Source organism: Protopterus annectens, chromosome 16.part0, assembly GCF_019279795.1.
Source record: "Protopterus annectens isolate FY-2018-M chromosome 16.part0, PAN1.0, whole genome shotgun sequence".
Lineage (NCBI taxonomy): Eukaryota > Metazoa > Chordata > Ceratodontiformes > Protopteridae > Protopterus > Protopterus annectens.
Genome location: NC_056750.1, coordinates 75,282,602 through 75,310,281, shown reverse-complemented (window position 1 = coordinate 75,310,281; position 27,680 = coordinate 75,282,602). Strand labels below are relative to the sequence as shown.

Here is a 27,680-nt window from a genome sequence, read left to right as displayed (position 1 = left end):
AGCTGTAAAACAATGTCACCACTGGCTTGCTGTAAGTTCTAATTAGTATATTTGGACTACACATTTCCAGTGTATGCACACATCAAGGGTTGCTTACTGCAATCTAGTATATTGTGCATCTGTTATGAGATGGGTAGTCTTCAGTAAATAAAGGTATTTGTCAGAAGTTTATACTGTTAAAGCAAAGGTAATAGAACAGAGTTAAATGCTTATATCAGTTGTATGTCGCATATGAAGTTACTAATGTTCTCCTTTTTGTCTCACCCCAACCCTTCTCTTTTTTTTTTTATTTTTTTCCTGCACAGCAAGGTAGGACTGCCCACAGGATCCACCTGCCCCACTCCACTGGCTACAGCACTGCTGCCCAGCACATCTGGTGCAGAACCTGGTAGCACCCTCTCTGCCACCCCTGCACTACCTGGCTTCTCAGGTAGTTCTGCCCTGGAGGATAGACATGTGGCTCCCTCCTTGAGTAGTGGCAGAGATGGTGAGTTCATCACCCGTGATGTACTTCCAGGGAAGTACATAGGATTGTGCACCACACTGCATGCCTACGCTGGATGGAGACGCTGCACTCCATTGTTGTATATTATAGCACAAGGAGACTCCATCAGACACCTGTAGCCATCGGCGCAGTGAGGTCACAGTGATGACAGTCCACTGGGTGAGGAGTTGTCTCACTGTCACCCAACTTGATATCCATGGGTTGGCAATTTCCCCAACCTCACCCCAACCATGGAGTTCACTCACCTCGTATCCTTCACCCTTCCTGTCTCTTGTCTTGTCTGCAGTTGCTTCCTCAACTGCCCAACTTACCGCACCCAGACATACCTCCCTTCCAGCATTCCTCTGTCCAAAAAAAATGGGCACCTGTCCCACAAAAAAAATCATCCCATACATATAGCTCTCCATTTCACACACGTGTCTTCATGACACGCATGATTCAATCCAGTTCCCTATACAACAAAGACTTGCTGCAACAATGTAATATTGATCAAAAGCTTTGAATATTTGCTTGTGAATGCACCCGTAATTCCAATTATTTATGGAATCCCTAAAATACATACTTAATGGATCCACCATTACGTCCGATTGTTTCAGCTCGTGGTTGGGTCACGAAACCTATCTCTAAGTATTTAGAAAATGAACTTAAAGGGTTCTTAATACATCAACTACTATTGTAAAAGATACCACCCATATTTTGGAAATTTATAATGGACTAAAAACAATTCTGTGCGTACTTGCTATTTGGTTATATTAGATGTCGATTCATTATTCACATGCATCCCTAAAGATTTGGGAATTGAGATGGTTAAGAAATATGCTTTAGAACAACTATCTCTGAAGGATTTTAATATTAATTTAATATGTAACCTACTGAAAGTTGTATTGGAAAACAATGTATTCTTATTTCAAGATAAATACTGTAACCAGCTAACTGGTTGCGATGGGCACCCCAGTACCAAACACATATGCCAATGTAATCATGACCTGTTGAGAATTGAAGGCCATATTGGATCATAGTAGTAATTATATATGTAAGAACGTTGTTTTCTGTAAGAGGTTTGATATCTTTTTTTCTTGTGGGATGGCTCATTGAATGATTTGAATGAGTTTATTTTGTATTTACATACTACTGCTATGTTTGTGAAGTTTAAAAAGAATGTACACTGTAGGTCTATGGACTTTTTGGATATCAACTTAAAAAAAACTGTAAGGGCAGCTTGAAACAACACTTTATAAGAAGGTTAAAATGCACCTACCTAGCAAGAGATAGTATGGATTCAGGTTACATGTTTGACAATATTACGAAAAACCAAACTGCCAGAGTTAGTAGGTTAAACACACAAGATGCATCTCTAATACAACTGGACCAAATGGTTGATTTTGAGAAGTGGTTATCTTAGGAATAAGGCACAGGCTGCCAAAGAAGAAATATTGAAAAATAGGGACTCTAAATATTTTCCAGTCTTTTATAATAAAACATCAGAAAAGAGAAATATGGATAGGCAGTGTAGATATATTCTTACATATGATGAGAACACTAATAAAATAAAAAATATTGTTAATATTGGCCCATTTTATCTCATATTCCTGAGTTATATGACATCTTTATGAATAATTCAGTGTTTATAGGAGTACTACCCTAAAAACAGATTATACTATAAAGAACAATTTAGACAGAAGTCACAAAATGTAATAAGAAAGGTACCTTTAAATGTAATTGATGTGTATTTTGCAAATTCATTTGCTCTGAACCTAATTTTATAGATCTTGTTAGAAAAACGTTTTTCATGGTCAGGCATATGGAAATTGTTGTACTACATATCTGATATATATGGGGAGAAGCACAGGTGTGATTCATTCCATGTGGGGAAAAACCAAAGATTTAAGGATCGCGTTAGTAGCCATATTTCAGAGATAGAGGTTTTAACTAATTCCTTATATAAGCATATACATAATACTAATGGTACACACTTAAGTTTTTAATACTTGAAAAATATTTATATTCATCTTAGAGGAGGTGATAAATATTACTGAGAGACATGAAAACAAATGGATTTTATATTTTAGAGCATTTTCTCCTCTAGGTCTTAATGAACTTTTTTCCTTAAAACCGGATTTAGTTACTTAGCTGTATTAAGTAAATGTGTTATGTCTCTAAGACTATATTTTTAAGCTGTTGATTGGATTTTATTGGTCTTGATTTGAGAGATCTTTTGATTGTATATAAAGTATGAGATCATTCACTTGTGTACCGTTCCCTGATGAAGCAGTGCTAACTGAAAGTACTTGGTACTTGTGATTATTTTCAATAAACAGTTATTTTTGGTATGTGAGGTTCTGGTACAATTATCCTTCTTTTTGGTTGACTTTAATTGATTGTACCGGTTTGCTGGCCAGGTCTCCTGTAATTTATGTGATTTTGGTTTTATTGATTGTTTACTTTGCCAGACATGAAGCGTGCTCAGGTACTACCATGTACTAGTAATGCTCTGGGCACATCTGTTCAACATATTCAAGATTTAATTGAAGTTTGTGTTAATCCTTTGTTAAAATATTTATTTTTGGCCACAGCTGTTTGTAGTGAACATACTGCTGCTGAAATACCAGTTAAAGAATATAAGACCAAACTCTTCAATTTGAGAGTAAAATGTGTAGCTTTAAAAAGCTATAGTGGCAAAGGCTTGCAGTTAAAGTATACATTAATATGAACATTGTCTCCAGGAGATTACATATTTTGAAGATGCTTACCTATGGAAACTTGTATCCGGAGTTATTAAAAAATGTGGCAGCATCTTAATTTAAATTTAAATCTCTTTGCAATATATGCATCTAATGAATGAATATTTTGAGCCGGTGGAAAACGAACTGAAAGAGGGCATTCTAAATTATATGGTGAGCTTACTGATTAAGTTGAAAATATCAACTGTCTCAGCTTCGTACATCTGACAAACATCTAGACATCAATAAACCTACAAAGAACATTGGAAGTCCCTATATAAATTCTGTCACTCATACCCGGAATGCCCTTCCCCTCAACACAAGACGTATTTCTCAGAAAACACGATTCATACTTTGACTTAAACAATACTGACAAAGACCTGTTCCTGTCCTTGTTAAACTCCAGCTTGAAATCCTCTTGCTTCCTTACTCCATGCACACTTCTTATTTTCTATTATCTTTCTAATTCCTGCTCTGCTGTATACCTACATCTTATTCATGAAATCCTCTTGCTCTCTTACTATTTCTACACCCTTAATCTAAGCACACTTACATTTTTTCTTTCTAATTATTGCTCTGCTGTATACCTACATCTTATTCATGTACATATTTTTATTTGTGGAGTTTATGGCTGTTGGATATACTTCTGATACTAGACCGTCTTATGTAACTTGAACATAGCTGTATAAGTTAGTGTTTCTTATTCTTCATGTATAACTTTAGACTGTACTCCATTGTGATTGTATCAAATAGCAAACTGTTTAAAATTTGTAAATGTTTTTGTAAAAGTGCAACTTGTTTACGGAGCTTTTCTCCTTGGGTCTCCCCTGAAAATGGGCCCCTGGCTCAGCTGGACCAACCCAGTTAGCAAATGACAAATAAAATAAATTCAGCTTTATTAATTGACTCATTAGATGAACTCGTGGATTTTGAGAATCAACTTATAGAAAATAAAAAAGAAAACTAAGACATGATCTTAATGATTTTAAACTGGGTAACGTCTTTTTCTGTCCAAATTTTAAGGGATCCAATTGAAGGAATGCTCATGCAACGCAAAGCACCAATCAGATTAATGGGAATCTTTCATCTGGCTCAGATGACTTCACACTTACTATGCAGGAAAGAGAATCTACAGCCAAACTGATAAGATGCTAAATAATGTGTCTTCAGTTCCTGCTTTCCAAATAACATATGCCAATGTTCACCCAAGGACAATAGTTGATGCAACTTTTAGTTTCAGCACTGGATCCGCTTGAGCCTCTTGTATCTTAAGATACTGACAATAACACTAATTTTTTTATTCAGTCAGGTGGAGACTTATCCAATTCCAAGAGGAAGCATTATCACAGCCAACACGAATGGAAGAGGAGCAACATGTTATTGTAAATGATATTCAAGCAGGTACTGTTTCTCCCAGTATTGTTTTTAATTTGTTGAACTATTCACTATCTGAGACTGAAACCAAAGTATTAAATAGAGGTCTGACTTGTATACCAGCAGTGTATACGGACTCCTCTAAAACACTAATGGATTTTAAATTATTTGTCTAAACTTAATTTAAGGGTGTTTTTAAAACAGCAAGGTGGTTCTGGTCAAATTTTATGTGATAAATATTGTAGAAACAGCATTTGTATTCCACCACAGAATCAGGCTGTCTCCATGTTTGAGAGGTTGGTAGAAAGTGATATTTACACTTTTCTCTTTGTACTAGAAGTTGAATGTGATGCTATCCGTTCAGTACAGGGCAATAATGAAATCGTAATCAAGCTAGCTGATAAAGGTGGTGGGATAGTTGTGCTGGACAGGGAGAAATACCTTGCTTCCATGCTTAAAATGTTAACTTCAGCTGATTATGCATGTATTACTAGAAATACTCTACAAAATATTATTGACAGTGTAGCTTTACATCTTTTAGACATGCTGCAACAAGCTAATATTGATCAAAAGTTTTGGGTAATTGGCTTGTGAATGCACCAGTAATTCCATTTATTTATGGAATCTGTAAAAATACACATGCTTAAGAGTCGCCATCATGTCTGTTTCAGCTTGTGGTTGGGTCACGAAACTCATCTCCAAGTATTTAGAAAATGAACTTAAAAGGGTTCTTAATATACAGCAACTAGTATTGTGAAAGATAGCACCCAATTTTTTGAACTTCTTTATGAATGGACTTTATGAATGGACTAAAGAATTCTGTGCTTACTTGCTATTTGGTTACACTAGATGTCAGTTGATTATTCACATGCATCCCCAATGATTTGGGAATTGAGGTAGTTAAGAGCAACCATCTCTGAAGGATTTTAATATTAATGTAATATGTAACCTACTGAAAGTTGTAGTGGAAAACGGTGTATTCTTATTTCAAACTAAATACTATAAACCGCTAACAGGGGTTGCGATGGGCACACTTGTAGCAAACGTATGCCAGTATAGTCATGAACTGTTGGAAATTGAAGGCCATATTGGATCATAGTAGTAGTTATCTGTGTAAGAACGTTGTTTTCTGTGAGAGGTTTATTGATCTTTCTGTTGTGGAATGGTTCATTGGATGATTTGAATGAGTTTAGTATTTACATACCACTACTACTACTTATGAAGCTTAAAAAGAATATACACTATATGTATTTGGACTTTTTGGATATCAACTTAAAAAAAACCTGACAGGGCAGCTTTAAACAGCACTTTATAAGAAAAAAATGCACCTATCTAGCAAGAGATGGTATGCATCCAGGATACATGTTTGACAATATTATGAAAACCCAAATGGCCAGAGTTAATAAGTTAAACACAAAAGATACAACTGGACCCAAATGGTTGATTTTGAGAAAAGTGGTTATAATAGGAATAAGGCACAGGCTGCCAAAGAAGAACTATTGAAAAATAGGGACTCTAAATGTTTTCCAATCTTTATTAATAATAGTCTCAGAAAAGAGAGTTCATGAGCATAAAAATAACAGTACACTAAATATGGATATGCAATATAGATATATTCTTACTTATGAACAGAACACTAATAAAATAAAATATATGATTAAAAAATATTGGCCCCTTTTATCTCCTATTCCTGAGTTACATGACATATGAATAATCAAGGAGTACTACCCTAAAAAAGATTATGCTATAAAGAACAACTTGGACATAAGTCACAAAATTTAATAAGATAGAAAGGCACTTTTAAATCTGTGTATTTTGCAGATTCATCTGCACTGAACCTAATTTTATAGATCCTGTTAAGAAAAACTGTTTCATGTTCAGGCATATGGAAATTGTTTTACCATAAATCTGATTATATATGGTGAGATGGCACAAGTGATTCATTCCATGTGGGGAAAACCAATCAAAGATTTAAGGATCACATTAGTAGCCATATTTGAGATGAGACAGGTTTTAACTAGTGTGTGTATCATTAGTATTATGTATGTGTTTTTATATAAGGAATTAAATACATATTTAGAGGTATACAATACAAGAAAAATATACTCAGTGCATTAGATTTTTATTAATTCTGTTTAAACAGTTTTCTTATGAGAATATAAAATCAATACTGTGTTTATTCAGCCACAGAAGTAAAGAAAGCAAGAGGGATTGAATACGAAGACGGCTAGTATAAATTGCAATTATATTAAGTTAATAAAAGTATTAGCAGTGTATAGTGGCCACAACATTTAAGGTTTAATTATATGACTACAAGAACAGACTGTTATTGAGAGAGTTCTTTTAGTGCAAATTTAAATGTGTTTAAAGAGTCCTAGTTGAGTAAGAGGGAGCACATTCCAAAGTTTGGCAATGGCATGGGAAATAGACATTATCCAGCTCTTTTTTTTTTTTTTTTTTTTTTTGTTGGGTTTAGTTATGGTTGAGTTGTTAGGGGACCTAAGATGTCGAGTAGGGGTGTGTTTGTATTATAGTTTGAAGGGATGGGCGGAAGTTTGGATTATTTAGTAGTTTGTGGGTGAGCGCAAGTTGGGAGTAATGTAGGTAATGAGGGAACTCAAACCGGTTTATAGATGTAATGGCCAGACAATGATTGCTTCAATGGCCAGACAATGATGTGTGCGAGTTGGCATGTTGGAGACAAACTTGGCTATTTTTATAGTAGCACAACTGCAGTTTGTTCAGGAGAGATGTGTAGTTTAGTGAAAATGGGGCAACCATAGAGGAGGGAGGGTAGAAGTAGACCATTAGCTAGTTCCAACTTGGTAGACTTGTCTAAATAGAGTTTATGCCTATAGAGTTTGGCAAGCTTAAAATGGGTATTTTTGATTGAGTTGAGTATATGATTCTCGAAGGATAGTTTGTCATCAATTGTGATGCCAAGTATTTGGCTGTTTTTACAATTTCAATTTCCGCATTGTTTTGAGAGAATATTTTAAAGTCTAGAGTTAGAGGTTTGATTGTGAAGAGTAAAAGTTTTAACTTTTTGGGATTAAGTAGCAGTTGGGCTTCGTTAAGCTAAGATTTTATGGAAATGGATTTTGTGTTAACTTTAGGAGATCTGAGATGATGTTGGAGGATGTAATTATTGTTGAATCGTCCATGCTTTGAATACTTTACAGGGATGTTTTATGATTATTAAATGTTAAAAAGCAAGGACCCAAGAGCAGACCCTTGGGGAACGCCTGTATTGAGTAGGTAATCGGATTGCTTACTTTGCCGTGTAACAGATTTGTTTTCTGTTGTGTAGATAGTTATGGAACCAGGATAGCGTGTGTGGGGAGGAGTTTACAGTCTCAAGTTGTAAAAGTAGTTTTGAGTAGGACACTCAAAAGCTTTTGATAGGTCTAGTAGGATCACTGATAGTAGGTCTGCATGAAGAGCTTTGTATACAGTGTTGGTAAATGATAGGCTGCGGTTATGCTGTGTGCTGGCCAAAACCATGTTGGGTGGGTGCAAGTAGGTTATTGTCTGTTTTAGCAATTGAGAATGAATACACTTCTAAAATTTTAGATAAGAGGTGAAAGTATGGAGATGGGCCGGTAGTTAGCTAGATCACTGGTGTTACTACCTTTGTGAAGGTAAATTGAGTTTTTCCATAGCTATGGGATATATGATTCAGAGATTGGTTAATGAGAATGTTAATTGGAAGCGCTATAGTATCTGCTGCAAGTTTTAGGTATTCACCTGGAAGGCCATCGGAAGAAGAGGAGCATGGTTTTAGTTTTGAGAGCAGTTTAGGAACTAGAAAGGTGGTACTGGTTGTAATGTAATTAGAGGAGTGGAAAGATGGATACTGGTTGTAATGTAACTAGAGGAGTGGATTTTTTTTTTTTTGTTGGAATTACAATTGATGTGGGGGGAGTGGTTAGAGAGTGTATTGTTTATGTTGCCGATAATACTTTTGTTTGTAGAGAAATCATTAACAAGTTTTTGGATAGCATCAATAAAATGAATTGAAGGCTTAGGCAAGTTCTTGAGGGTCTTTGTCAGGAGATGGTGAGGGGTGGTGTTGAGTACCAGGATTTAGGAGAAAGGAAACTGTTCCACAACAATTTGGGGTTATTTTGTTGGGTAGTAAGTATAGTGGAGAAATAGCTTCTTTTTTTTTTATCATTGACTTGCTTTTTGGCATTGTTACGGATTTGTTTGTCTGAGTTCAAGTTGTGGGGTTCTGTTTCTATGCCATTCCTCCCAGGCTTTATTCCTGGAGGTAAGTATCTGTTTAGTTTGCCATGGGGCATGGTTAGGCATTACTCTTTTGGTACGTGTGGGGGCAAGACTTTCTAGAATATCTAAAAATACTTTTATTGAAGTAGTTGACTGCTTCATCCAGTGGAAGAAATTTGGTAGGGGACCAGTTGTAGGTTTTTGTTCATTGCAATGGGCAAGATTTCTAGTTCTTGGACAATGCAGTTTGTGTATCTGAAGTTGGATTCTGTGGGTATAGGCAGGAAGATGGTCACTAAAGGTATTGGGCAGGGTCCCTGCCTTGGTGAATTTGAGGGTGTGAGATGAGTAACCAGTCTAGGGTTGATTGTTCATTTACCTTACGAGTGGGTTGGAGATGACTTGAGTAAACCTGTGCAAGTTAATACTATTTACTGGGTAGTCTGAGATGAGTTTGCCAGCTTATATTTGTATCGCCAAGAATGATGGTTTCATTTGATATATTAAGGGAGGTCCAGGATAGTAGTGTGAATGTATTGCATATACGTGTGCTCCAGTTACACTGATTACAATTTACAGGGGGCCATTTTTGCCACTGGTATAGAGGTATGAAATTACATTCCAATAATGATCAAAACCTAACAGTATTGTGCATTTGGGAAGTGTGTTTTTTAAATCCACAACTGATGATTGCACTAAAATTACTGTACTGTTCTTTTGTCCTACAGATAACTGCATACATGCTTTCCTTTTATAGCTTAGAGATGCATGCTGTTTGAGACCGTGGCACCATTGCTTTGTGCTACAGACTAAGGCATGCATAGTTTTTTACAGTTGGGATATGCATGCTCTGCTAAACGGTCCTTCACTTTTAATGCTACAAAATTACTATTAAAATACTATTTAGAAACTACTGTTCTGATGCTTCTCTCATCTTTACCAGACGTGTGGCATGTGACCAAACGTTTGTCTTGCTCCTCAGCAGCTGTGGAAAAAACATAACAGAACACCATTATGAATACCAGTCTTGACTATATTAAGCTTTTGACTCTTACAATTTCTCAGTGAAATTGATACACATCTGTGGGATGTCCCATGCCCGACATTCCCCAATCCAAAGGTCCAGGATATCCCGCTTCCTACTCCAGAGGTCATCAAAATGATGTCTGCATTACTCACCTGTGTGGGGGATACCTGTGACACTGGTCAAGGCCCTGCCAACACTATCCCAGGCTTCAGATTTCTCTTCTGAGCCTAAATAGTCCCACTGCAGAAACATGGGCCCATGATCCTTAACTAGCAATCCAGCAAAAATCTTTGACTCTTGGACACCCCAGTGTTGCGCCCGAAAGCTCACACTCTCTCCAGCAACTCCAGACATGCCTGCCATAGTTAAAGCTCAATGTCTAACTAGCTTTACCCACCAGTTTGCATTTTATATGCTGCTGTTTCCCACCTGTTGCACATCTCATGTTTACTCAGAGGAGGCACATTTGATTTTGCAACGTTTGAAAATGCGCATATCTTTACCATCGTGCAAACATGGTAGGCGAGGGTGCACACTGGGCACACTGTTTACGTGATGGTAAAAGATGCACAACAGTGGTAAACAATGCAATTTCTAACTTATTAGTTATACAGGCACTTGTGTAAATGGGCTAGTCAGATGTACCGTATATATGGTTCTCATACACTTACAACTATTACAAGAATGTTGAGAGGACAGTTGCATATGTTGCAGTTAATTGCTATAATCTGCAATCTCACAAGTGAAATAATTTGCACACCCTGTACTAGACCCCCTGACCATCTGTACTCCACACCTACACTTAACACCTGCTGCCATGGGAGTAGTGCAGTGATACTCTATCTTAGTAGTTGTAAGGTTCTCGCTGTTGATCATGGCACAGTGCCACTTACCGTGTTTGTGCGATGCACAATATTAATTGAATGCATCTGGTTCATATGTGTGGCTGTCTGGGTCCTGTCTACAACCTGGGTGGTCCATTCCTCCAGTTTGTGCACTGCTGCACTTCACGCAAACCAGATGAGCACAGCTAAACATGTTTCTGCTGCAAAGCGGCACATTGTGCAAACACTGGCAAAAAAAAGAAATTAAAACACAAAAAGGAGACTCAACAGTTTTGCAGAATGTACAGATATTTGCATCATATTTTTGGCCTGTACCTTGTAAAATGTAGTTTGTTGTGAAATCACTGAAGAGTACATTCATTATGTAATGACCTACATTTCTGTTCTGTACTTCATATCCTTCAGAAAATGCATGCTTGCCCTTTGTCCCCCCATTATTTTATTGTTTGACCACATTACTGGAACTAAATGGTTGTGTGGAATGATCCACATTCAGTATACAGGTTTCGCGGCTAGTAACACCGGAGCAAGTCGAGAAGCCTTGCTTAAATGCACCACACATCATTAATATTCATGGCACAAGGCTGCACAATGTGATGCAATAAGAAGTATCCCATACACTAATACACTCCTTGTAGGCTGAGTGGGACCTGCACAGAGTTTATTGAATCCCAGGTAGGGTTTAAATTCCTTTTTAGGCACCTATTTACTGAGGACATACAGCAGACACTAATGTAGACAAAGCCTGCTACTAGAAAGTCATATATTAGCAAAAAGAAAAGTATTTCTAGTTGGTGCCAACAACATAACCAGCACGCATTCAGGGTTAGTTGTTCTTTGGTTTTACAGTAATTATGTGAGTTACTATCATATAGCTTTTATTCCTCTGTCAAGGTTCATTTGTAGGCAATTTCACCATGTCTGCCCAAGGTTCCTCTTCTCTCGATGCAGTCTCATGTTAAAATGTTTTGAAAGAGGGTTTGCATAGGAGGTCTCCAAGAAAGCCAGTGGTCCTTGCTTGGGATCTTAAGTTTGTAGTAGAGAATCTAGCAATTGCTCCATTTGAACCAAGTAATCTGGCTGACTTGAGATTCTTAACATGGAAAATGTTTTACTGATTGCTGTGGCCACTGCAAGAAGGGTGTCGAGTTGCAGGCTCTTATTGAGTCAGTCCTATTTCATTTCCATAGGGACAGGCTTTCTTTGAGAACTTGTCCTTTTATGCCTAAAGTGGTATCCAAGAAGAGACAACCTGTGTCAGAATAGACTACTTTCAGATGGTTTTCTAAGGCTATGATGTTTTGCTAAACTCACCATAACAAAACTATTCTAGGCAGGGTCAACACCCATTCTGCTAGGGCCTTGGATTCATCTATGGCTTTTTGGAAAAGGTTTTATTCTAGACTTATTCTAGAAGCTGCTACTTGGTCCTCTCTACATAGTTTTTATGAAGCACTATAATCTTGATTCCTTCTCTAGGTCTAGATCAGGCTTTGCTAGGACCATTTTCCAGGGGCTTCTGGACTCTTTTCCTTCCACCTCACAAATATAGTTAGGGTAATCTACACATATAGGTAAGGCTACTACAGCTGTGATTAATATGATGAACATAGTACAGTTGCATATGTAAGCTTACCATAACCGTAGATGTTTGATCACTGTAACAGTAGCTGCTCCCTCTTTCCATACTCCTTGTGTTTTGGTGTGCTTTTTATGCCAGGTTGTGGACATTATTTTTTTGCATTTCCTAGCTGTCCTTTCAGGGCTTAGCCTCTCAATCTCTGTTGGCGGGTTAAACTCCAAAGGGCTTCATGACCAGGCTTATCTTTTATTTAGAACCCACCATTGCATTAATATAAAGCAGCTGGGATGGCTTGAACTACAAAACCTGATTAAATTCCACCAACTATCCATAGCCTATAACACTCTTTATAAACCTTCCAATACTCCTATTCTATCCACCCTCATCACCCCCTATAAAAATCTGAAGTCCTTAAGGTCATCTCACAAACTTCTAGTACATACCTCTAAACCGAACAACAAGGCTGGCGACTCTCTTCTCTAATACTGTTGGAAAAGCCTGGAATCTTCCCCCAGTGAACTTTCCTTACTTCCCTCACTATCACTCCTTCAAAAACAAATTGAAACTGTTCCTCAGAACTCACTGGTTATATGCCCCTGTACTAAACCTGACTAGTCATGTCTCTTCAGACTTGGCTCTACCTACCCTCTCTACTCATAAACTGTTTTCCTTCCTTATTGACCACAATTACCATCTCCCTCTAGAATATTATATATTGTACCCATAGGCTATATTATGCCTGCATTCTGTACTGCTGGGCTGTTTGTCCTCACTGATTTTCTGTGTTAACCTGTAATATGCATTGTAAATATGATTCTTGTTTACTGTGGCTTATTTGTTGTGTTGTTTTCATTGTTCTGTCTTGGAACTTATCTCCCCGGGCCTCTACTGAAAATGGACATGTATCCAGTTAGACTAGCCCGGTCAACAAATGTAAAATAAATAAATTGAGCTTGAGCTGCCTAACAGTTTGGGCTTGTGGAAGGTGCCATGAAGTTTTGGAAGCTGGACCACTGTTATATCCTTGGCAGGATGTAACCCATATAGCCAAGGCTACTGCAGCACTGATATTCAAATGTCTGCTGTTACTGTATGTTTACTTACACAGCTGTACTTTCCTTTTTACCATTTGGATTATCTGTAGTTTCAAAGGTATTCACAGAATGCCTAACTGCAGTCATGGTTTATTGCCGACTAAATGACATTCACATTTTCCTTATTTAGATGACTTTCTTTACAGTGTTTTTATCCAGATGTAGAGTCATTTACATAGACTGTCTCTCTTGCCCAGTCTGGGCTTCCTGAGACATATTGCAAAATCTTCCTTCACTCAGCCTTACTGCTGTTCATTCTGGGGATGAGCTGCATTAGCCAACAGGTTGGAGGAGACAGATCAACAAAGTTGTTGCATGCAGATGATGTGGCATTACAGGCAAACTCCAAACAAGAACCCCAGCAAAGAATAGGGGAATGGAATGCAAAATTTAAGGCGCACAGGGTGAAACTGAGTACAGAAAGAGTTGTAATGACGGCAAATAGGGGAAATCAGAAGAAGCCAAGAATTGAAATTGAAAGGAATGTAGTGGAAGAGGCTAACACCTTCAAGTATTTGGGTAGGATGATTGAGGAGAAGGAAAGTCTGGATAAGGTCAAACTAGAATCATAGGTGCAGATGGCAATTGACACAGGGTATTGGGGTAGTGTATATCAGAAGGATGTCAAAAAAGTTGAAAAATAAGGTGTACAAAACATTGGTGCTACCAGTACATCTGTATAGTACAGAGACCTGGACAGTGAGGGCAGTGCAGCTGAAAAAATCTAGAGGTGATGGAGATGAAATCCTGAGACTGGTGATTGATGTACTAATTACTTCTGTCCTACACTGTGCATCCTGAGTAGAAGCCAAATAAATCCAATTGCAGAGAAAGTTAAGAACAGATTACAGTGGCTTGGGCACATGTGCAGGAAAGCAGAAGACTGCCTGGTGAAAAAGATTTGGGGTAGACAAGAACTGTCCAGCAAAAAGATGATCGTGTGAGAGAAAATCATTGACTGGCATAATTTTCAAAGGTAGGAGAGTGACAGTGAATAGAGAGAAATGTCAACTGTTGAAGTGACACTGCAACCCCATGTAGAGTATGTGGGGCAGGAGAAGGGGGACCATGATGACTCCTTGAGTCTGACTCACTCTTATTAGACTTCTATATATTTTACTTGAAATTTTTTTTTTTTTTTTTTTTTTTCAGAAAAAGATGTGGATTTTTATATGGAATTTTTCCTAAACTTCTCCAGTTGCAGACTTCTGTAACAGAATTTCTCATGATCCTTGGGTTCATAGTTTCTATGATTGTCATGATTCCTCTAGCCACTTTATACGTGAGAAAGATGCAGTGGTTTCTAAAAAAAACACATGAACCCTGCATTTCCATTCTCTGGATTGTCAAATTCCAGTTTTGGACTTGATAAGAAAGGACCTGCATTGGTGGAGCCAAGAAATTTAACTGAACTCAGGTCTCCTCTTCTCTCCACAGATTGCAAATGAATCATTCACCACAGACATGTCACATTTTGCTTAGGGATCAGTTCCAGAGGGGTAAAGGTGCAAGGCCTATGGAGTCCTATGGAAAGACCAGAGCACATCAGCATAGAGATGTTGGCTTGATCCTTGGCTTGAGGTTTCTCCATCACTTATGGTCTCCAGCCCCTATTAGTGATTACAGACAGTACCACAGTAAGGCAGAGAAGTGATAGGAGGAACAAGTTGATTTTAAAAGGCCTTCGGATCTGACACCAATGGCAGTTACATCTCTGCCCCATGCTCCTAGGTTTTATCCGGAGCCTTTAACCCAGAGGTTAAGGTCTCTCTTTTACAGGAGACCCCCAAAAAATTGAGGCCATCTTTCACTTTGTCATCCATTAGGTCATCCTGAAGACTGTAAGAAGCAGAGGTGGATAGGATGATTAGAAAGTTCCTCAGGATACAGATCCAGATGGGGGTCTTGTCTGCTGTCTCCCATTGGATCCGAGAGCCTAAAAAATATCCTTTCAGCCTGTTGCTCCTCAGATCTGGCCTTCTTTTTCGGAGCCTTCGGATCCGAGATCCCCTAGAGTCAAGTCATCTGACCCGAACATTATTATTTCTTCCACTCTGGCAACGTCCCTGATCTGATCGACTCCTACCCCCTTGGAGCCCAGTCGTTCTCGGAGCCAAAGCGTCCATGTCAGATGCGAGGGGCTGACTTTGACTCTGAAGCTTTAGGCTCAGTCACTCCCCCTCAGGGCTTTGGTGCTTGACTGCTGGGCTCCAACTCCTCCTTTGGAGCAGAGGGTCACAGAGGGCCCGGGATTGTCTGATTCGAGAACCTCAGCTCTGAGTGGATTCTCCTTGGTCTCTCCTGGTCCTTCTGCGTTTGAATTAGTGGAGAGGGTTTTCACTCAAGAGAGTAGTCTCGACTCTTCCTCTGTCGTTTCCATCCTTGTTCCCCTTTTAGATCCTGTCTGAGTCTGCTCATCCTACCCCCTCAGGGATAGCCAGCCTGGATAAGCTTCCACCCAGTTCCCACCTGGGAACTCTCCCATTTCTTCAGATACCTCACCAGAGTATCCCACTGAGGAAGTCCCTTGGACGAGGACATGCAAAAGGAGGCTCTTACATTCCTCGCAGTAATCTCTCACTGAAGACAAGAGTTTGATGAACGGGCAGGGTCCCCCAGATCTCCACATGAGGGTGTCTCAGACACCCTAGAGATCCTTCACCAGAAAGGTGGTTAGTCTTCCCAAACACCTTCCCATGAGGTGTCAGTGTTCTTGGAAGCCTTCAGGTCTAGACCATCTACTTCTTGGATTACCCGCCCCCCCATGAATGAGCTTGTAGACCTTGTCTCTTGCAGGGCATGGAAGGAAGTGGTCTAATACCCATGCCTTTATTGCTCATTAGAAATTGGACATAATCTCCAGAAATAGAGCAGCTTTTGCTTCCATGGTTCTCCGGAACATCCTTCCATGAGGGCCACCCAAGGTTACAGTAGCTGGGGACTCTGTCCCATTTGTTGAGGAATGAGTGAAAATGACATTAGATAAAGAAGGTATGTACTCGCCATAACTTTCTGTCTGTCCATTTTCATTCTTCCTTAATTTCCTTCCCCCTTCTCCCCTGTCCATGTATTTAGTATGATCCTAACAGAATTGTTGATGGGAACCATAGTTTGTTTGAGCTTCCAGTCTTTCAGCTGTCACTTTTCTGTCTTGGCTTTTATCATATTTTTTTGGCAGTATTACATAAAATAGCAGCAAACTCTATCTCGGGCTTTTATTGCAGTAGTCAGGGGCATTATGGGTAAGGAGTGAGCTCAAGAGTCTGATCCTAGAATCTATAGAAGATGGGTGACTTGGATGCGAGGGTCAGATCTGAATCCATTTGTTGAATAAAAATGGACAACACGGATGGAATGTTAGTGAGTACATAACTTCTTTCTCTCCCTACTTATGGAATTGGCCAATGGCAGTTGCCGCAAGCTTCCTCACGGTCTTTCAACACTAGAGATGTTTAATATACCTCAAGTTCAGTCAACTTCAGCTGACTACCTGGATGATTAAATTATAATACTTTAAGATATTTAATTCATATAGACATGCAGCAGGTACTAAAGGAGGGCGAGACAAGCTGCTGCTAGAAAATCCTATATTTGTAAGTGTAAGCAATTTTTCTAGTTGCTGCTTAACCAGTAATCGGGGCCCATTAGGAATGTTGTACCACTGGTACTTGAATATCCGAGTTATTTTTCTCTTCTTACTCCTCTATAAAGGTTCATCTTGTGGCCATTTTATCATGTCTGCCTATGGATTGTTGATTATTTGATTCGGGGTTGTTAGGCTGGTCTCTCTGTTCCCTGTTTGTAGATGAACAGTTTCTGAAAGGAATTTCAGAGGGTGTCTCAGACACCCTAGAGATCCTTCACCAGAAAGGTGGTTAGTCTTCCCAAACACCTTCCCATGAGGTGTCAGTGTTCTTGGAAGCCTTCAGGTCTAGACCATCTACTTCTTGGATTACCCCCCCCCCCCCATGAATGAGCTTGTAGACCTTGTCTCTTGCAGGGCATGGAAGGAAGTGGACTCTATGGAACTAATCCCCAAACACCCTGACAAAATTTTGAGTGCGTCTACTGAAAGACAGTACTGGACTAATGGGATTCCTGTAGATGCCATGGTTGTTGCGGCAGCAACCAAAAAGGAACTAGCTGAACAAAGCTCCTCTGTCCCCCTACTAACACAGTCTAGGGCTTTGAACAGATTTGGGAAGTGAGTGTATACATCAGCGACATTTGCCCTGCATTCGACTAATTACTTGCACATTTTACCAGATTGCAGAGGGACTTAATAAAGGAACTCTCTAATTCTGCTCCAGGGTTCATGTCCGCAGAGCAGCAGAAGTCCTTTTTCTCACAACTGGTCACCCTACAATTGATTACAAATGCAAGAAAGGCACTTATCCATGTTACAACTGTGCGTGTTGTGCTAGTATAGCTACAGTAACTGAATTTATACACCCACGTAGTGGGAAGAAATATGAATTTCATTGCACAGCCACATGCAAAACCAGTAATGTGATTTACTTGGCATTATGCCAACCATGTTCATGTTTTTATGTTGGCAAATCAATAAGAAGGCTAAGAGATATGATTGTGGAACATAAATCAGAAGAAAAGTAGCTACAAATTCCCTTGCCCAGCATATACAAGAGACAGATGAAGCACTCTTTCTTTTTGTGTAATAGATATTCTCCATACTATTAGGCATGGGGGTAAATAGATTGGACACAAGGGAATATGAGTGGATCATTCATTTAAATGCTGACATATCCTGGCTTGAACAAACAAGTGACAAACCTATTCTGAAAATGAAATAGCAACAAGTAAAATAGATGGTTTTCTATCCTGATATTATGTGTATCTATAAAAAAAAACAATTACCAAAATGGATGTGTATATAAAATCTTGCAATAAAATTCTAGGTAGAATATGAATGTATTATGCATTTTGGTTGACAATTTTGATAAATTTATATATTGATCATACACATTTACTTGTATACATATTTACTTGTAAATAGAATATATAAATATTAGTTTATTGATTGTGTTAACATTCAGTATATGTATGTAAATGGGGTATCTGAAAGTGTAATATGAATTTATTAAGCCTTTCAGTAGTTAGCTATTTGAAACTTTCAGATTTGATGAAATGTAGCACGTCTTTAAGTTCTGTTCAAGATCTCTTGATGAAACAACTATTTGTTTTCTTTAATGATCTCTTGATGAAACAACTATTTGTTTTCTTTAATTACTTTAGTTTGATTCATGATAGGTAGGCTGTGTCATGTGTTTATTGAATTTTAAATATAAAGGATGTGATGTCCTGATAAGAATTTTATCTAACACTGAGGAAGGACTTTATGAATGAAAGCTTTGTTTTAAGTATTTTGGTATAGCGCTGTGGAACTTGCTTTTGTTTGGTGCAGATTTATGCCACATGGTAGTGGAGGTCCGCAGAACCAATCCTCTCAAGATTCCTTTTCAGACAGATCCTTTTAGAGCTCCTGTAGGCTCGCCCACCTGTTCCTCTCTGGAGGCAGTCAGGGGGCACTTATCCTTTACACCTAAATACCTGGATAGCCATCACAAAAGATTCTTGGGTGCAAAGGATCATATCCAGAGGATATTTTATTCCCTTTTCCCAACTTCCTCAAAAAAAAAAATGTCTCCTCAATATTTAATCCAATCAGAAGGAGCTCACAGCTGTAGAAATTCAAAAGCTGCTAGACAAGAGCCATCCAAGAGGTCGCTCCCAGACTAAAGAGGATCTGGAATTTTCTCAAAGGTCTTTGTACTGCTAAAGAAAACAGGGGTCCTGGGACTTGTATTGGATCTCAATTATCTAAATCATTTTGTAAAGCATTCCAAATTCCAGGTGGGTCATGATTCCGTTCATTCTGCCTTTCCTACAGAAGAGACTGGAGGTGTTCCATCTTCAAGACGCATAGTATCACATTAAATTGAACAGGTGCTCTCAAAGGTATCTGCTTCTTGTTGAGAGCCAGTCATCAGTTCAGAGTCCTGCCCTTCGGTCTCACCACAGCTCCCAGGGTGTTCACCAAATGCATGGCAGTACTAGCAGATCACCTGAAAGGTTTTCTTTTTGGGCTTATCAGAGAGAGTTGGATCCCTTTGCCCCCACACACTTCCTGCTATTCTAGATTTCCTTGCCTCTATTTTTCAAGGCGGGGCAAGTGTTTCCACTATTAAAGTTCAGTTAGCAGACTATCTGAAGTAGTTAACTTCATTTGTGCAGCAACCTATGGGAATCTGATCCGACCTCGGATCCGAGCCGGCAGTTTTCAACAGCTTTAGATCAGAGCTCCAAGCTCCTCCCCTACCCATAATCCCCTGCCAACCCTGACTGACCTCAGATCTAGTTTGCCGCGGTTTACTTCAGCAGCTTGATCCAACGCGTTCCAGGCTTTTCATCACTTTGAGAAAAATTTAACCTTTTTGTCCCTTTTCTTAAACTTTTGGTGTGTGTTCAGGTCCCTTTTCTAATCTTAAACACTTAGTTTACTTTATTTTTCTTCATATTTAACCTCCCCCTTCCTTCGTGGTTCCGTCAGGGTTGTGTGTGTGTTTGGGGCCTAGTGTGTGTGGTTACCTTTTTTAGTTGATATGTCTGAGGCCCCAAAGTTGATTTTTTTCCAAGTGCACCGAGTGTGGCCATAAGCTGTCCCCAGCGGATGGCCACACTGTGTTGTGCCTTGGGGTTGAGCACCTGTCCTCTGGTTGTATCATTTGTGTGGCGTTCAACCCCAGGGCACTCAAGGACCGGAGGTCTAAGCTGATTCTGGCTGGTCTTCTGCCCCTGGACTCTGCTTCTACCTCCGGTCCTCCCGTTGCTCCCGCTGCAGCGGCTGACACTCCAGCTTCCCTCCCCCCGGCCGGGACTCAACCTCCTGCCTTGGGCCCGGAGGAGAGGGAGGCCAGGAAAGAAAAAAGGAGGGAGAAACACCACAAGCAGCAGGCCGAGGCCTCCGCTTCGCCCCCCCTGGCTAAGCAGTCTTCTCCCTCCAGAACTTCTGGGTCTCCTCCTTCTCGGATCCGGTCCCCGTGCTTTTCACCAGGTCTTGAGGAGGAGGAGACCCGATCTCATTCGGGGTCATCTAGGCGACACTCCCGCCCCGGTGGCCTCATCGAGATCGACCAGAAGTCTCACGGATGCAGATTTGGACCGGATGATGAAGATTCCTCCAGGCCCAATTGCAGATGGGAGTGCTGCTGCCTTCCCCCCTCCGGGGGGGGAGCTCGACCCCCTTCTTTGCCCCGATAGCTCCTTCTCCGTCCAGTTTCCCGGGTTCGGAGTCTTCAGAGCTGGGCAGCCTTGGAGCTGGGGGTGTGTCGGCGCCGATGGTCTCGGGTACTTCGGCGCCGACACTTACCTCGAGTCTGTCGGGTCCATTTTCTTCGGATCTGAGCTCTCGGAGCCGAGGGCTGAGCTTCGGATCCGGGGGTATTGGTATGCTTTCATCTCCGTTCAGGTCGGAGCATACTGGTCCATCGGATCCGATTGCTTCGGCCCCGATCCATCCTTTGGATCCGAGCGAGGGTCTGCTTTCGGATCCCAGAGAGAGCAGCTCTCCCTCGGCATTCGACGTGGTGGAGAGGGCCCTGTTGAGACAATCCAGGCCCCCGGCCCTTGCCACGGCTCCACCCTGCACTCCTTCTCTGTTGGGTCCGACTTCCATCACCCGGCCCCAGGGACAGCCTGCTTTGACGTCCCAGGTAGTTCCATTGGAACAAGAAGTGGCTGGTGAAACCTTCTCTGACAGCCCCCCTGAGGAGGTTCCTCACAAGTGAAGGTGCAAAAGGAGCCACCTGGACTCCCCCGAGTCCTTGACTGAGGACACTGATTTGGAGGAAGGGGAAGGCTCCCCAAGATCACCCCCTGAAGATGTCCCATTTGGTGACATCATGGAGATGCTTAGAATAAGCGGGGGGGGGTGGTCTGCCCCAAAGCCTACCTCGGACGAATCAGTGTTCCTGGAGGTGTTTGAAGCAGGCCAGTCTACCTCTTGGGTGTCCCCTCTGGCCCGACCCCCTATTAGACTTTATTACTACCAGGGCGTGGAAGGAGCCGGACACTATGGAGCCAGTCCCCAAGCGCCCATGCAAGAGTCTTAGCCCACCCTCTGACAAGTCCCACTGGAGTAAGGGTCCCCCTGTAGATGCCGTGTTGGTGGTGGCGGCCACCAAGAGGGAACTAGCTCAGGATAGTCCCTCGGTTCATCCCCTGAGCAAGGAGTCTCGGTCTATGGACTGCCTAGAGAAGCGGGTGTTTAGTTCGGCTACCTTCTCTGTGAGGTCGTTGAACTACTTGGCACATGTGCTTCGACTGCAGCAGGACGTTATCAGAGTACGCTGCGTCGCCCCCAGAGTCCATGTCGGCGGAGGACAAGCAATTGCACTCCACCTGGATGGCCACTCTACTATCCATATCTAACACCTCTATGCGGCTACTGTCCCATGCCACGGAAGAAGCCGCTAGAGCCAGCGGAGCGGGCCTCGTCATGAGACGTTAGGCCAGGCTCCGGCACTGATTTCGTGGAACCCTTTAAGGCGTCTTTCGCTAATGCCCCTTTTGATGGTTCTGCCCTTTTCGGCAAAACCATGCAAGATACCTTGGTCCAGAGCGAAAAGGACGGGAAGACATTGTCTGCTGTCTGAGTCTGCTTCTCTGCTCCCCAGAGGTCCTTCTCTAAGAACCAAAAGGGTCAGAAGAAGATGTGGTTCCGGAAGTCGCAACAGTCCCATCCCGCTCCAGACTCCCAGCCCTTCTGCGGCAGAAGAGGGCAGGGTGGATGCTGCCCTAGAGGCAGAGGGGGCCCGCGGAATGTTGGATCCAGAGAACCCTTCTCGGACCAACCCACGCAACACCCCTGAGGGGTTGCCCGACTGCTCCACTCTGTAGGCATTCGGGGGGCGTTTCTCAAAGCACCCAGCAGCTTGGGAGTCCATCACAACAGACCACTGGGTGCTTCGCATTATATCCAGAGGATATCAGATTCCCTTTTCTCGTTGCCCACGCAGCCCCAGATACCTCCCCGATGTTCCACCCTATCAGAGGGAGGCCGCAGCAATGGAAATCCAACACTTGCTGGAAAAAAGAGCCATCCAACACGTCCCCCCAGACCAGTGCGGGTCCGGGTTTTACTCCAGGTTCTTCTTGGTGCCAAAAAAGGACTTGAGACCAATCCTCGACCTCAGTTCCTTGAACCTGTCAGTAACCAAAGAAAAGTTCCGCATGGTCACTCTTCAATCCATTCTCCCCCTTTTGCGGGAGAACAATTGGATGTGCTCTATAGACCTCAAGGATGCATACTACCACATTCTGATGGACAGGCGATCCAGGAGGTTCCTCTGCTTCTGGCTAGGAGCCAGTCAATTCCAATTCAGGGTCCTCCCCTTTGGTCTCACCACAGCCCCCAGGGTGTTCACCAAAGTGTTAGCAGTGATAGCGGCCCACCTGAGGCTTCAGGGAATCCAGGTCTTCCCGTACCTGGACGACTGGCTCCTGACCGCCCCGACAAGGCATCTACTCTGCAGCCAGAAACTACTTTCTTCGTCTAGCTCCCCGGCTGGGGATCACTATCAACAGAGAAGTCGTCTCTTACTCGGACCATAGACTTCATAGGGGCCAGATTAGACGCAAACAAACTCCTAGCTTTCTTGACCACAGACCGACTATGAACCCTGAGACTACATGTGCGGGCCATTCTACAATCTCCAGCTCTTCCGGCGGAGTTGGTCCTGAGGGCTCTTGGCTCAATGGCGGCGGCAGTCAACCTATTGCCGATGGCACGTTTGAACATGAGGGTCTTACAATGGACCCTTCAGGTCCAGTGGTCCTTTCTTCAGTATCCTCTGAGCCATCCCGTTCCTCTCAGCAGGGCTTGCAGGAGGGCCCTCCTATGGTGGCTCCAATCTCCGGACCTCCAGCAAGGCCGCCCCTTCTCTATGACCCCTCCACTAGCCATGGTGACCACAGATGCCTCCCGCCTCTGGTGGGGGGGCATTGTTCGGGCAGGACAGTCCAAGGCACGTGGGACCTCACGGAGACCTCACTGCATATCAACGTCTTAGAGATGAGGGCAGTGCTGTTAGCGTTGCAAGCACTTCAGGACCTTCTTCCTGTAGGAACGATTGCGATTCAGACAGACACTGTCTGTGTCTGGTACATCAACAAACAGGGGGAAACCAGGTCTTACCCACTCTGTCGAGAGGCCATGAGGGTGTGGGAATGGGCTATCTCCACCAACCGCTTTCTCATAGCAACGCACATTCCGGGGCGGTCCAACATCCTAGCGGACAAACTAAGTCGCATCATCCTGTTACCATAGGAGTGGTCTCTGAATCCCAAGATAGTGAATCGGATTTTTGCCAAATGGGGTCAACCCTGTTGCGATCTCTTTGCCTCTCCCTCGAACACAAAATGTTACGACTACTTCGCTCTCATTTTCCCCTCTGGGGTACCCCCGAGAGACGCTCTGGTGCATGCTTGGTCTCCCGGTCTTTATGCTTACCCTCCTCTTCCCCTGATGATTAAGTTTCTTCAGAAAGCCAGCCGGTTGAGGAGCAGGATTATCCTCATTGCCCCGTTTTGGCCTCGTCAAACCTGGTTCCCTTACCTTTGGTCTCATCTGGTGAATCCTCCTTGGATTCTGGATCCCAGTCCGGATCTAATATCCCACCCCCTAGAGCTCCCAGTCCCGAACCTGGACAATCTCAAGCTCACAGCTTGGCTGCTCCAGTTCCACTCGTAGCTAGGACTCCTGGTATCTCTTCTCCAGTTAAAACTATTCTAGTAGCAGCGCACAAGCCTTCTACTAGAAAGATCTATAGTAGCAAATGGAAACGTTTCTCCATTTGAGCGGAATGCCAAAACTTGGATCCTTTTACAGCTCCTTTGCCCGCTGTATTAGACTTTCTGTCAGGGCTGCTTCATCAGGGGGCTAGCTCCTCCACAGTCAAGGTTCAACTAGCAGCTATCTCATCACGTGGGAAATGAACTGGGCCCTTTGATCACCACGAAATTGTGTAAGACCTTTTGAAGGGCACCTTTCTGCTCAGACCTCCAGCGAAGGATGTAGTCCCTCCTTGGGATTTAACGCTGGTGCTTCAGACCTTGACAGCTCCCCCGTTTGAGCCTGCAGCTTCAGTAGATCTTAAATTCTTGTCATGGAAAATGGCCTTTCTTGTCGCTATCACCTCGGCTCGAAGGGTCTCTGAACTACAGGCCATCTGTGTAAAACCTCCATACTTGACCTTTCACAAGGATAGTTTACCTCAGGACCAATCCCTCTTTTCTTCCCAAGGTTGCCTCTGAATCAAATATTAACCAGTCCATTAACCTGCCGGTCTTTTTTCCAAGTTACCGTAACAAAGGGGAATACAAATTACACTCATTGGATGTGCTTAAACAACTTTGCTTCTACATCCACAGGACATCTGGTCATAGGAAATCCGACCAGTTGTTCGTCTCCTTTGCCAAATTTAACTTGGATAAATCGGTGTCTAAAGTTACTGTCTAGATGGATTTCAGTGTATCCTTCTAGCATATGAAAGCAGGCCCGCACCTCAGGGAGTCCATGCCCACTCTACTCTATCAATGTCTGCCTCTGCGGCTTTTAGAGCTAGAGTCTCTTTCAATGATATTTGTTTGGCAGCCACTTGGGCCTCATCTCATACCTTTATCAATCACTATAAATTGGACATTATCTCCAGAGGGAGAGCATCCTTCCATGAAGGCCGCCCAAGATTCGGGTAGCTGGGGACTCTGTCCCATAGGTTGCTGCACAAATGAAGTTAACTACTTCAGATTAAGAAGTTATGTACCCACCATAACGTTCCATCTGAGTAGGTAAACTTCATTTGTCGGCAGCCGTCCCTCCCTCCTGCCCCCTCACTTGCGAATGTATTCATACTCCGCTCCATGGGTTTTACCCACTTTTTTCTTGAATAATATTTTTCTAGCAGTTTCTGCTGTTGGGCAAACTTGATCTGAGGTCAGTCAGGGTTGGCAGGGGATTATGGGTAGGGGGAGGGGCTTGGAGCTCGGATCTAAAGCTGTTGAAAACTGCCGGCTCGGATCCGAGGTCGGATCCGATTCCCATAGGTTGCTGACAAATTAAGTTTACCTACTCAGATGGAACGTTATGGTGAGTACATAACTTCTTATTTCTAACAATCACATTGGAGAGAGTGCCTCTCCTTTAGCATCATCTAAATTATGTAAGGTTTTCCTGAAAGGTACCGGTTTACTTAGATCTCTGTAAGGGACCCTTCACCTTGGGACCTTACTATGGTTTTGAAAACTTTAGTACATTCTCCCTTTGAACCATCAGCTAAAGTAGATCTCCGGTTTCTTTCCTGGAAAACTGTCTCTGTTTGCAATCACTGCTGCCAGATGAGTTTCCAAACTTCAGGCATCATCAGCCATACCACTGTGTTTGCTTTTTCCCAGAGTTGCTTTACACACACACGCTTTATTTTTGTCAAAAGTTGCATCTGAGAGCAACATCAGTCAAGTGATCAATTTACGAGTCTTCCCAAATATGAAAACAAATGAGAATACATCCTTCATCTGCTAGATGTACATGGACAGCTTCTTCTCAGAACCAAGGAATTTAGAAAAAACGATTAGTTATTTGTTTCCTGTGCTAAGCACAGAATGGGAAAACCAGCTTCAAAAACTACTCTGGCCAAATGGATAACAGGTTGTATCATCTATGCTTATTCCTTAAAAGGCATAACCTTACCAAGACATCCAAAGGCTCATTCAACCAGATCATTGTCTACCTCTGCTGCTTTTTGGGTTAGGGCATCCACTGATTGTGCAGCTGCTACATGGTCTAATACCCATGCCTTTATTGCTCATTAGAAATTGGACATAATCTCCAGAAATAGAGCAGCTTTTGCTTCCGTGGTTCTCCGGAACATCCTTCCATGAGGGCCACCCAAGGTTACAGTAGCTGGGGACTCTGTCCCATTTGTTGAGGAATGAGTGAAAATGACATTAGATAAAGAAGGTATGTACTCGCCATAACTTTCTGTCTGTCCATTTTCATTCTTCCTTAATTTCCTTCCCCCTTCTCCCCTGTCCATGTATTTAGTATGATCCTAACAGAATTGTTGATGGGAACCATAGTTTGTTTGAGCTTCCAGTCTTTCAGCTGTCACTTTTCTGTCTTGGCTTTTATCATATTTTTTTGGCAGTATTACATAAAATAGCAGCAAACTCTATCTCTGGCTTTTATTGCAGTAGTCAGGGGCATTATGGGTAAGGAGTGAGCTCAAGAGTCTGATCCTAGAATCTATAGAAGATGGGTGACTTGGATGCGAGGGTCAGATCTGAATCCATTTGTTGAATAAAAATGGACAACACGGATGGAATGTTAGTGAGTACATAACTTCTTTCTCTCCCTACTTATGGAATTGGCCAATGGCAGTTGCCGCAAGCTTCCTCACGGTCTTTCAACACTAGAGATGTTTAATATACCTCAAGTTCAGTCAACTTCAGCTGACTACCTGGATGATTAAATTATAATACTTTAAGATATTTAATTCATATAGACATGCAGCAGGTACTAAAGGAGGGCGAGACAAGCTGCTGCTAGAAAATCCTATATTTGTAAGTGTAAGCAATTTTTCTAGTTGCTGCTTAACCAGTAATCGGGGCCCATTAGGAATGTTGTACCACTGGTACTTGAATATCCGAGTTATTTTTCTCTTCTTACTCCTCTATAAAGGTTCATCTTGTGGCCATTTTATCATGTCTGCCTATGGATTGTTGATTAGTTGATTCGGGGTTGTTAGGCTGGTCTCTCTGTTCCCGGTTTGTAGATGAACAGTTTCTGAAAGGAATTTTACATCTGAGACCTGTATGTAAACAGATTGCTCCTTCATGGGATCTCAACTTTATGCTAGAGGATTTGACTAGGCCACCTTTTGAACCTGCTCATCAGGCTGATTTATGGTTCTTGACTTGCAGAACTGCATTCCATTATTTCTCGAACATCTCCAAGAAGAATATCTGAGTTGCATGCTCTCATGGTATGCAAGCCCTATCTAATTTTCCTTGAGGATAGGGTTACTTTAAGAACAAACTCTCATTCATAGCCAGTGTGTTTCAGAATTTACTTTTCAAATCTCCCAGTGTTCTACCTGGAACTTAAAACAGGGAGAACAGATTCTGCATACTCTGAACTTGCATTGGCAGTTCAGGAATTATCTTGACAGAACTAGGCCCTTTAGAAAAGATCACTTATTCTTTTTGAAGGGACAAAAAAGGTATACCCT

The 27,680-nt window shown here is 41.9% G+C and overlaps 1 protein-coding gene across 2 annotated transcripts in view; it reads left to right on the top strand.

Annotated features, from left to right (window-relative positions):
• The window catches only part of LOC122790368 (E3 ubiquitin-protein ligase CCNB1IP1-like), a 621,129-nt gene that overhangs the window by 153,107 nt on the left and 440,342 nt on the right, over positions 1–27,680 (top strand). The window contains exon 2 of one of the 2 annotated variants that reach the window (XR_006363005.1): positions 4,531–4,626. The exons of the other annotated variant lie outside the window; for it this stretch is intronic. The gene's annotated coding sequence lies outside the window, so the exon portion shown is untranslated. The remainder of the gene's footprint in view (positions 1–4,530; positions 4,627–27,680) is intronic. 2 annotated transcript variants of the gene reach the window in all.